This window comes from Scylla paramamosain, chromosome 3, assembly GCF_035594125.1.
Source record: "Scylla paramamosain isolate STU-SP2022 chromosome 3, ASM3559412v1, whole genome shotgun sequence".
Lineage (NCBI taxonomy): Eukaryota > Metazoa > Arthropoda > Malacostraca > Decapoda > Portunidae > Scylla > Scylla paramamosain.
In genome coordinates, this window is record NC_087153.1 from 35995522 (window position 1) to 36008021 (window position 12500).

A 12500-nucleotide genomic window follows, 5' to 3' on the forward strand; every position below is an offset into this window, starting at 1 on the left:
CCCAACAATCCCCCAATTTTCCGTGGCGGCCATAACCCAACATAACAATTTGGTGGAAGAAAATGGAGAGGGTTATCCAGAAGGTCGTAAGCTCCTATTTAACCTGCCTTGGATCCCGTTTTCTCTTTCCAATTACATGCAAGAGGAGGAGGAGGAGGAGGAGGAGGAGGAGGAGGACTCTTGACATATTCCTCCTTACTTCTCCCTCCTTTTTTTCGTCTCTATTCAGAATTACGAGAAAGGATAAGGATGAGTGGTTTCTAAGGAGGAGGAGGAGGAGGAGGAGGAGGAGGAGGAGGAGGAGGAGGAGGAGGAGGAGGAGGAGGAGAGAAGAGAAAGAAGAAGAAGAAGAAGAAGAAGAAGAAGAAGAAGAGAAAAGGAAAAGGAGGAAAAGGTGGAGGAAGAGAAAAAGAACAATTCGAAACAAATTCCTTCTACTTCTGTTCTCCTTCTCCTCCTCCTCCTCCTTCTCCTCCTCCTCCTCCTCCTCCTCCTCCTCCACCTCCTCCTCCTCCTCGGTAGTATAGTGGTTAGTATCCCCGCCTGTCACGCGGGAGACCGGGGTTCGATTCCCCGCCGGGGAGAAGAAAGTTTTGTCTCTCTTCACTGTAGCTAGTTAGAAGTAGTTACCAAACAGCCTTGCAAGGACCAAAAGGTTTGTTGCTGTTTGGCTTTCCTTTGTATTCCTTTGTATTCCTTTGTATCTCCTCCACCCACGAGTAGAGAGAGGGATCGCTGCTAAGTGTTTAAACTCCCCATATAAAGTCACGTTAAGACGCCAGACTCTTAACTTCTGAGAGGATTAATAAAGATAAAGACGAGAAAGAAAAGGAAAAAAAAAAAATACTTGAGAAGATTAAGACAATAAAAAAAAAATTGATACATTGGTGTAAAAGATCAACGTTTTGTTTTGATGTTTTTTTTTTATTATTTCTTACTGGATTAGGGAAACAAAGGAAGAGCAAAACGGCACCTTACTTGTTGGCCCTGACGAGGTTGTTGGTGATAAGGAAGAATAATTGAATGTATCAGATATTCAAAGATAATAAAGATAAATTAAGGAAGAAAAACGTTTATATTTCTCAATGATGTTTCTTTTTTTTCTTTTCTTTTTTTTTGCTTCCTACAATGAAACGTTTACGGAACACACGCATCTAAATATTATCATGTTTTGTTGTAATTAACTTTTTTTTTTATTCGATTCCCGTGTATTAAGTTTTTTTTTTTTTTAGGTGTCCTTGTGCTCCCTCTGTCATTAACTCATTGATGAGATTAACACACGCACACACATACACACCTTTCATTTGTCTTTTTGCTAGGTGTAATAATTAGGTACCTCTGTCTGTCTGTCTGTGTGTGTGTGTGTGTGTGTGTGTTTCATCGGCCTTCCTCTGTACACTTCCTGTTGCTTGGTTGTTTATTTGTTTCAGTGCCGTGCGCGTCCTTCCTGTTCCTGCGTTTATCCCGTCAATAAAACTTCCCTTTGGTTTTTCCTTCCTCGCGGTTCAAAGGTCTGATTGTCTGTATGTCTGCATGTGTGTACTTGTGTGTTTGTATGTATGTTTGCTTATAGGTGTGTATGTGTGTGGGTGGGTGGACGGGTGGGTGAGGGAATGTATTTATGGAATGTATGTGTGTATGTATGTATGTATGTATGTATGTATGTATGTATGTATTGATATATGTCTCGATTTCTCTCAGTTTCTCGACCTTCATATTCTTTCCTTACTGAATATATCAACATCTCTCACTCAATATTTCGACATTCATTAAAACCTTCCTCCATTCCTATATCGACACACACACACACACACACACTACCATACCTAATCACCATAACCAAATCCAGACCCGGAAGTTGTACACATTATATTACCGTACTGGCACGTGCAGTAACACACACACACACAAAAAAAAAGTATGAACAGAATAATAAGCAGGCGTGTCTATGTAATATACAGTACGAGAACATCATTATCTGGAGCAAAAAAAAAAAAAAAAGAAAAAAGATTAAAAAAAAGTGAAAGAAGAAGAAAAAAAAAGTAAGTGCATTTAGGTAACACGCAACATACCACAAAGCGAGTTCTTTCTCCATAACGCGGAATTAAATAACAAAGCTGCTACTATTATTTTTTTTCACGTGTTGAATGGACACGCGTTATGGATTTGATAGGAGACGAAAGCAATGAGGAAGTGTCTGTGCCCTGTGATGTAATGCTGCAGGGAGATGAGAGGAGGAGGAGGAGGAGGAGGAGGAGGAGGAGGAAAACAGGAGAGGAGATAAGATTCAGCAAATGAAGAAAAGGAGATGTCATGAAGATAGAATGAGGAAGAAGGATAAAGCTATGATGAAAACAAGATATCAGGTAAAAGAAAGAGGTGGAGAAGAAAAAGAAAATAACACAGAATAAAGGAAGAGAAAAAAAGAGAAGAGAATAAATAGGAAGGAATAAAAAATGAAGGGAAGGGATAAAAGGAATAGGCAGAGAAGAAAGCAAGAAGAAGAGATAAAAAGGAGGATGGAGAGTTTCGATAGGGAGAAGGAAAGAGGGGGAGAAAGCTGCAAACAAGGAGGCAAGGGTCAAGCTATTTTGGGACAGAGAAACGCTGCAGGGAGAAAAATGGAGGGGTGCAGGACTGTAAGGAGGGCAAATAGGGAAACAGGGAGGGCTGGAGAAAATGAGGGAGGATAGGAGGCAGGGGAATTGGGAAGGGTAAGAGAATAAGGGAGTAAAGGAGAGGGAAGAACTTACAAAACTAAAGAGGAGGAAAATCTGAATAACATAAGAACATAAGGGATGCTGCAAGAACCCCTGGAGCCTACACGTGGCAGTCTCTTTAATGAGAGAATGAAAGAAGAGAAGCGAAGAAGGAAGTGAAGATTTCTCTTTAGATTCTGGATTTATTATCTTATCTATCCAATTACAAGCAGAATAATTTAACATTTTTACATTAATTGAGCATGTTGAGAGTAAACTTGAAATGAAGGAGGAGGAGGAGGAGGAAGAGGGAGACGGAGGAAAGAAGGATGATGAGAAGAGAGAATGATCGAACCAGATTCTCTTTATGATACACCTGACGCAAGCTGTGACAGGTGAGGGCAGTGGCAGGTGAAGGTTGAGAGGGAGGGACAGCGGGATGAGGAAGCAGGTGGACAAAAAATGGATTAGCACAGGTGAAGGAGCTGGAGGGCGAGGTGCGGACAGGAAAACACGATGACGGGGTGAATGACAACCAGAGATAATAATAGATTAAAAAATATACCAGATAATGTCTGTTACAGTAAGACGAGTAGTACACAGGTAAATGTTGCAAGGTGAGTTAATTGCCAGGTACGGTTAAGTGAAACAGGTGGGTGAGGACAGGTAATTAAAGGCTCGAGCAGGTAGGTAGTGAACGTTTAATTAGGGAGAATGTTTGATAAGAATAATTATGAGTCTTGGGAGGAAAATGAGCTTCCTTGGCGGGGAATGTTCAGGTTTTTTGAGGCGAGTGAAAGAGATGGAAAGGATAAGGAAGTGAAGGAAGAAGTGTCTGGAACTGATAACATATATACTGAAGATGAATAAAACACACACACACATACACACTAAAACACTAACACGCACATGCTAAAAAAAAAAAAAAAGAAACGAGAGAAAAAAAAGTGATGTAGAACAACCCTGTAAAATTAGATGTTTTCTCAACCTTGAGTTTTGTGTGTGTGTGTGTGTGTGTGTGTGTGTGTGTGTGTGTGTGTGTGTGTGTGTGTGTGTGTGTGTGTGTGTGTGTGTGTGTGTAGGAGGACCTGATGGTAAAGCTGGCCGTGAGAGGGCGTGTGGCAGAGGCAGTGTGGGAGAGGTGCACGCTAGGGGAGGGAGAGGGAAGGAGAGAGGAGGGCTGGGGATCTATTTTGGAAGCGCGCCCTGGACTGTTTCAACACCGCAGCCTTGGGAGTGTTGGTGACACTGTGTGATCCTTCGCTCTACTTGAAGCACGTGGCCAGCAGGGCAACGCGGTGCTGCTCCTATCGAAAGTTTGTTGCTCACCTCACAGTCACGGAGACAATTTCACGGATACACGCTGCCTTGCACTCTCTAATTGCGACTCCTTTTTCTCACTTTTTTCTTTCTCCCTCTCTCTCTCTCTCTCTCTCTCTCTCTTGGGACGAATGTAAAAACTAGAGTGTGAGTTAATTTTTAAAACCTGGCGTTAGATTAAATTCGTGTATGCGATGTTATTTGGTGTTACGGCAAGGCGGCTCAGCGGGGTGGCTGCTCCCTCGCCCGCCCGCTGCACACGTCGCCACCAGGATGCTTGCAACGCCTCGCCACCTGCTGCGGGAACTCAGAAAATAGCAAAACCTTTCTTTCCCCTCCAGGCTGCTGAGATTCAGGTCCAGCCGCTTTAGTTCCTGTTAATCACATACAGTAGTAAAAGAAATGAGAAAAATCTACCAACGATCGCATCCTGACAGTTGCCAGGGAGCTCACACAACTGAAGCAGTCATTTCAATTTTACTCCACACGGCCACGCCCTGCCAGCGGCCCTACTGTTCCCTATATGCTCCAAATGTCAGTATCGTTTGACGACAAATTGCCTGAGGCCAAACCTGCGAGCAGCGATGCATGAAACGGAAGATAAAGTGTGCATGAAAAGTTACAGTACGGAGCAGCTGGCGCATGAAAGATCAGACGTGAAAGACGACTGGAGCATAAAAGAGCAAGGGTATGAACTGTATAGCGAGCGGTGCGTGGCGCGTCACCAGCAGGCGGCACCACGGTGCAGTCACGTCGTGAGCTCACCGACGCTCTCCCGAACTCACCTTGGCATCAAAACATCGGTGGTTTCCCAACGCTGCCCCTGAGGCGGTCGCCACCCACCCGCCGGCCGCCCTCCCTATCGCAGCATTCACTTTTTGTACTCTTGAATACTACACACCTGTGCTGGACCAGGTGCTAAGACTCATGTCCCTAACCCTTAAACTGTTAATGCAAGGATGAATGACCCTTTTGGTTTGATAATGAGTAATCCTAAACGATCTTATTGAGCAAAAATGAAATTGTGGGCACTGAAATGCTTGATATATTTTGTTGCCAGTGTTGCTTTTCAACTTGTACTCTGAATTTTCATCAGACTATTTCATCAAGTTTGACGAGAAGTCGCAACACCCAGAAGAGTGATTTATAATGATACAATTACGTAAAAATCACGACAAACAGTCTGTTGCTCCAGGTCTCTGCGGCGCCTGGTGTGGAGCCAAAGAAACAAACAACCACCACAGATAAACCCAAGCCGAAAGTAAAGCTCGGCGAGGGGTCACTGTAGCCTGCAACGCAACCCCCCCGCCGCTGCCTGGCTGTCGTTGGGTCGCCGTGATTAGTGTGCGAACAATTTGAGTTATTTGAGCAGCGCCCAGGGCCAGTTTCACCCACAAGGGACTTCCGCCGCGCTCCTGCCCTCGCACCCCTCACGCCCGCCGCGAGAAACACACACCTGCCCTCGGCAACCCTGCACGTCATTCTGTTAGTATATCCAAGCAGGGACGCGGAGGAATTAGGTCATCGTCTGTCATTATCATCACCATCATTAATCGCCATCATAATCAGCAACATCGCTAGACTCAAGCAGTCCACTGCGGCTCCCTTGGCGTGTAGCGACTTGAGGATTTCCTGCAGCATATTCTTCACCAGCAGAGTGTCTTGGTGCATGAGTGGCCCGGCGGTGCGGTGCTCCCCGAGCCGTGCGTGACGCTGCTGTGAGGAAAGGGACGCTCCAGCTGCAGTCACAGAGCCGGGGAGGTCACTGTGTTCATTCACGTTGTGTTCGGAATATTTTTGCTCCCAGACGACGATCTCAACAATCCACGACGCAGCAGTCACGGCCGTAGTGACTGTGAGTATTGCCGATGTCATTGTCTTGCCTCAAATATGAACGACTGATTGAATGGTTGAACTGATGGGGCCCGCAAACATGGACGAAACCCTGGACAAAGACATCACAGCGGCGGGGCGGGACACGTGACGAAACAGCTGCACGTTTTCTTAGCGACGTTAAAATACACAAACCATGTGAGGTAAAAGTGTGGTCCGGGGTCAACAGGCAAGGACGAGTGACGGGCGGGACTGCGCCTCTGCCTCACAATAACACGGCGCTGGGAAAGACGGGGTGGAGTGAGCGAAGCACAACGCATCCCCGGCCTAGCATTGAGCCTTGGCCTTACCCTTGAGGGCGTCGCCGAGGGAGCGTCGCCCCAGAATACGCCTGACAAAGCCCCGTAACTCGCTCCACCCTTGAGGTCGGCGAGGCGAATGCCACTCATGCCACTCCACCCGAAGGAAGAAAAATAACCTTGCTTCTTTTATTCCTTGCAAAGCACCTGAGAGGGCGGCGTTCTGGGGTCACCTGGGAAGGGCGCCGTAACGAGGCTGCCGCGCCATTGTACTGTTACGGACTCCCACGGGCTGTGCGGAGGGCCAGGGGTCGCGGGGCCGGGTGAGGGGTTGGGAGAGGGGAGGGGTCACGAGGGGAAGGAAAGAGAAGGGTCACAGGGGGAGCGCGTCGCAGGGAGGTCAGGTCAGGGCCGTGGAGCAGCGACAAAGAGTTGCCTTATGGGGCTTTACGCCGCACACCACTTATCGCGCCGCTCATGAGACACCCCCACCACACCACCCCTCCCCCGCCACGCCAGCTACGCCGCGCCCTCGCTTACTCCGTGGGAACCTGATGTGTATGCCTGCCCTCACACACACACACACACACACACACACACACACACACACACACACACACACTCATTCACACACTTTAATTGTATTTGAAATGAGTTTCGAAATTAACCTCACGCGACAAAATTGAAATGAGATAAAACTGTAAATACAAAAGGAAAAAAAAAAAATATATAAACTGCACATGATTTTTTGTTTCCCTCTAAGTATGAAGTAGTAAGTCAAGAACAGCTTTCAATTTTAAGTGTTGTTAATTAAAGAAGTGAAAGCACTGCATGGTGAGGTGTTGTTGTTGCTGTTGTTGTTGTTGTTGGTGGCGGTGGTGGTGGTGGTGGTTACTAGCATGATCAATACATATTATCATTATCTCCATCACTGTTCCTGTTCCCAAATAAGGACACGAACGTGCTAATAACCTTACCACCCAACCCCCAACACCCACTCTCCCCCCTCCTCCACCCCACCACAACTACTCACCACGCACCCAACAACTTGAGTGAGGCCAAACCCCCTCCTCTCCCCTGCCCATGAACCCTCCACTCCTCCTCCAGCCCACCTTGACCCTCTTCCCCACCTGTGTACCTGCGTTCATTACCTGGCCACCTACACCTCTCGCCCTACCTATTCGACACACCCTCACACACACACACACACACACACACACACACACATACATCACTACACACGCTACTCTCTCCTACTTATTTCTCTAGCTTATTTTTCTTCCACTTTCCACGTTCTCTTCAGCTCTTAATTACTGGTCGTGGAATTGCCTCGTTTACAGATTGCAGTGGTTACTGGTTGGCTACTTATGTTTCTTTTCTCTTGTGAAGATATTTCTTTTTATTTATTTGGTTATTCTTTTTTTTTCTTTCTCAAATTTTCTGTGGTGTTCTTATTTGGGTGGCCTTGGAAGTGGTCATGTTATTGCTCGATTTTGAAGAAGAAGAAGAAGAAGAAGAAGAGGGAGAAGAAGAAGAAGAAGAAGGGAAATAAAGAAAAAGAAAGAAAAGAAAGAAAGGAAGAAAAGAAAGAAAGAAAGAAAGAAAGAAAGAAAGAAAGGAAGGAAAATGCTATAACCACCACCACCACCACCACCACAACAACCAGAACCACCAATACCACCACCACCACCACCATCAACATAACGATAACAACACCCACACTTTCTTCACCCAACACTCCCCTGCCCCTGTTCTTCCCCCAGCACCTTTGTTCCTCCAGTCACCACCTGTCGTACATACCTTACACAAACACAAACACATACACACACACACAGACTGACCTACCAACTGTGTACCCTGTTCCAAGTACCCTTTCACTCTATCCTCGTCACCAACACCGCCAGCAGTACCCTTGACCCCACTACTCCTGGCGACAATACCCTCCTTGCTGTGGCGCCCTTTAAACCTTCCTTAATAAGCCAGTCAACTCACAGCAACCCCGCCACGTCCCGCCTGCCTGTCCAGCTGTCCCCCCCTCCCACCCATGCACCTGGCGCGGCCCACAGACGTGATGTTACCGCTAACTTACTCGTTTACCTGAAACTTGACTTCATTAGGAACCTGTTGGGAGTGAGAGAGAGTGAGGAAATGGGAGAGGTGACTGCGCCCAAGAGTGAATCCTTGTCGTGTTTGAAAATAAAAAAAAAAAGTTTGTTGGTGCAGAATTGTAAAGGGATAAAATTGTTGTCTTAAGATGTTCACTTTGTTTTTTTCTTTTTATGCTACTTATCTTCCTCTTTCTTCTTTCATTATCTCTTTTCAAGTTGATTTTCTTTCATTTTCTTTCATTTTCTTTTATAAACAAATTCTCTCTTTTTCTTTGTTTTTAAGCAGATTTTCTTTCTGCTTTCTTTCTCTCTCTCTATTGTTTTCCTTTTTTTTTAACATACTGATAAGAATATAATAATAAAACTGGACTTTCTACCTTATTTTCTCCTCAATTTTCATCTTTTTATTCTCATTTTCTGACGATGCCATGTGATTTCAACGTTGCTGCGTCAAAGTCAAATAAACCAGTGTTATTTATTTTCTACAAACTAATGAGAGAGAGAGAGAAAAAAAAATGAAAATAAAGTATGATTTTCTGTTTTTGTTTTGTCCCCAACTTCAGGCGCGTATCGCAGGTAAGGTCACCCCGTCAGAGTAAAGGTGAGGCATGCACGCTCAGGTGAGTTATGCTGAAATGTTTATTCATGGTTATGCTACGGTTATTCATGGGTCGAGGTTTATCCATAGTCTGAAGTTTATCCATGGTTATGCTACGGTTATTCATGGCTCGAGGTTTATTCATGGTTATGCTGCGAAGTTCGTGGTTTTCTTGGGGATCTTAGGAACATGTGTTAGCTTTACTATGTGTGTCCTCTGAAAATTATTGTTCTCACGTAAAAGAAAAGAAAAAAAAAGAATTATGCTCTGGTGTTTATTCGTGGGTCTCTTCAGGGAATTTTAGAGAAACATGTGTTGGATTAATTATGTGAAGCTTGAAAGTTGTTATTCCCACGCTAAAAAGAAGAAAAAAAAAAGGGAATGAGAAAAAAAGCTCACACACACACACACACTACTACTACTACTGCTACTACTACTACTACTACTACTAATAATAATAATAATATTCCCAGTAACTCTGAAATTACAACATACAAGACTTTACCGTTTTCCATTTTTCCTCCCTTTCCTCCTTTAACAGACACGAGTGTTCGACTCTTGACCAGCAGGGGCACAGGAAACGCAGGTAACAGTGCAGGTGTTTATTCACAGAAGGTGTGAACAGAAGGCTGGAGGTAGGTGATCTCCCGGCGCCAGGCCGCGCACTTCCACTTAACACTTATGACTGAAGCCTAGCTCGTTCACTCATACACGTATTCATGCCTCACACAAGTCTCGCTCATTCACTCGTTCACACAACTAGCTAACAACCACACACCTCCCCCGAGACATAAGGAAGATTCCTTATCTTTGTTATGGCTACCGTAACACATGAAACAAAGTTACAATGATTGAAGTACAGAAAACACGGTACATATACACAAAACAAACACAGCGTACAATGAACACGTACGACTAATCGTAGGTGCTACGGTGCCACCGCACCTGCAGTCGTCTCGGCTCCCTACGCTGTCGGCTGCTTCGACGCTCTGGTTGCTCTCGGCCACGGTGTACCCCGTTACCCTGATGCTCCGGGCTGCCGGGATGGTGGTGTTCCTCGTGACCCTGATGCTGAAGCGCTGCACCGCCATGAGCGGTGTGCTGCTCGACAGGAAGGGGAGCAAGAGGTCTGTGTGGGCGTAGGTGTCTTCTATTACGCCACATCACGCGACCGCTGCCCATCTTGATGAGGTAGTCTCTCCTTCGCCCAACAGCCACGATGACACCCAGGCGATCCCAGAGGCCTGTCGTGTGATCTTGAACGTCGACGTGGCCACCGAGGTGCAGGAGAGGAAGAGTACGGGCGGACGCGTCGTGGCGAAGTTTCGCTTTCTTCCTCAGTCGCTCTGCCTTGGCGTCGCACTCATCAGCAGCGCGCTGCCACTGCTGAGCGTATGAGCGATGATGAGCCGGGACACAGGACCTCATAGGATGACCGAAGAGGACTTGTGCTGGTGATCGCCCTTCCGCCCTCGGAGTGTTGCGCAGTTCCAGCAACCCGCGAGCGAACGCATCCTCGTCCAGGTGTCCCTGCTGTGTGGTCGTGAGGATCAGCTTCTTCACGGACTTGACCGCTGCCTCGGCGTGACCATTGGAGCGTGGATAATGAGGTGAAGATACACGATGCTCCACCCCCCATCGAGCCAGGAAGCGCCGTACCGATGAAGAAGTGAACTGCGGTCCACCGTCAGTCCTCAGGAGAACAGGCACGCCCGTGTCGGCGAACACACCCCGAAGGACACGAACGAGCTGATCAGCCGATGCTGGACGTGAGCATGCAGACACGTGAGGCCACCCAGACAAGCGATCTACATACACGAGGTATGTACGGCCTGCTGCGTGGAAGTAGTCTGCAGAAACTGACTCAAACACCCTGCTGGGTGTGTCCGTGTCCTGCCAGAGAGGTTCGTTGGCTTGGCTTGGTAGGAGTGGACGGCATAGTGAGCATCCAGAAACGACGTTCTCAACGTCTCTGTCCATACCAGGCCAGTACACCGTTTGTCGGGCCCGTCGCTTGGTGCGCTCCATCCCCTGATGACTGTCATGGAGTCGCTCTAGTGTTTCTCGGCGGAGGCTGTGAGGAATAAGAAGCCTCGGCCCGTAAACCACCAGGTCGTCGTCTACGGCCAGCAGACTGCGCACCGGCCAGTACGTACGCAAGCGGTGATCGAGGTCGTGGCAATGATCAGGGAAGCCCTCGATGATGACGTTCTTGAGCAAGCAGTACTCCCCGTCTCTTGCTGCTGCGGCACGTACCATTTCCACAGTCTGATCCTGGAGTGGTGCTAAGCGGACGCCGTCCTCATTGGTGGCAGATAACGCTGAGATGACCGCTGAGTGGAGAGGGTCGAGGTCACCAGAAGTAGCAGCATCCTCTTCCTCCACTGGGTCCTGTACTGGAGCACGTGAGAGGGCGTCGATGGCCATGGATCCACCAGCCATTGCACGTAAACCTTCCTTTGCTTCGAAGACGCTGGGAAAGGCCTTGATCACAGCAGCAGCGTGCCCCGCACGCTGCTGTGGCGTTGGGTCGTAGGAATGAGGCCAGCTGATCACTTCTGTGGGCGTAGATAGAGGTGGCTGCGAGGCGGTCGGGTACTTGATGGAGCTGTTGCCGGTGTGCTGTTCTTCCCTGCGTAGCGGTCGGATTTGAGCCGGAAAATCTTCGGGGAGGATTCCGAGAGCGATGGAATCGTACCAGCTAAGCAGCGCCCCCTTCACCTCCTTCACCACGCTCACAACAGTCTCAGCTTCCCTGTCGCCCAGTTGCAAGTGCGACGAGAAAGTTCCTACACAGGTGAGGGGGTGATTACCGGCAGCATAAAGTCCATCACCATCAGCGGGCGCCAAGCTGGAGGGCGGGATTCCAAGGAGTGTTGCCGTGTCGAGGCCAATAACGGTCGTTTCGGCCCCAGAGTCAGGAGTCCACGTAATCTTGTCTCTTCCAGCGGGATGTGTGGCGGTAATGAGCACCTGGGGCGCAGGTCGTGCCGTCACCGTCTTTGTGTATACGCCTGATAAGAGCTGGTATACACTGGCACTGGCTCCCCGCCTCGGGCCTGCACCGCGATGAGGAGAGACAGTTGAGGAACTCCTCGAAGCTCCTCGTCGTTTCCTCACTGTCTGCTGACATACACTCGCAAAATGCCCTCTTTTCCCGCAGTTACGACACACTTTATCTATTGCCTGGCATCCCCTTTTGTCACTGCGACAATCTTTGCCACAACGATAACAGCCCGTGGGGCTTGAGCCCCCGAAACTGCCCTTCCTGTAGTTCGAGACAGCGTTCACACCATGGCTCGAAGAGTGAGAGCCGCCCCTTAGTACTGCACTACACTGGTTAGCGCTCTCTGATGCTCTGCAAATATCTATGGCGTTTTCAAGGGTGAGTTTCTTGTTTTCCAGCATGCGTTTCAGAGCCACTTCGTCTCGTGTCCCAACGACAATTCTGTCACGCAGCTGATGGTTTATGCACTGGTCGCAAAAGTCACAGAAATTGGCGATTTCCTTTACAGCACATAAAAAGTCGTCAAAACCTTCTTGCGTTTCTTGCACGCGGGAGTAGAAGTCTCTTCTATCCATGATGATGTTGCGCTGGCTTCGCAGGTACTCACACATTGCATCGAGGATGGTTCTTAACTCC

The 12500-nt window shown here is 47.8% G+C and overlaps 1 protein-coding gene and 1 non-coding gene across 9 annotated transcripts in view; one reads left to right on the forward strand and one right to left on the reverse strand.

Annotated features, from left to right (window-relative positions):
- Window positions 1-12500, reverse strand: part of LOC135094641 (protein spire homolog 1-like) — a 237877-nt gene that overhangs the window by 87990 nt on the left and 137387 nt on the right. The gene's annotated exons all lie outside the window — the stretch shown is intronic.
- Window positions 513-584, forward strand: Trnad-guc (transfer RNA aspartic acid (anticodon GUC)). The gene has a single exon. It is a non-coding gene; the product is annotated as a tRNA-Asp (tRNA).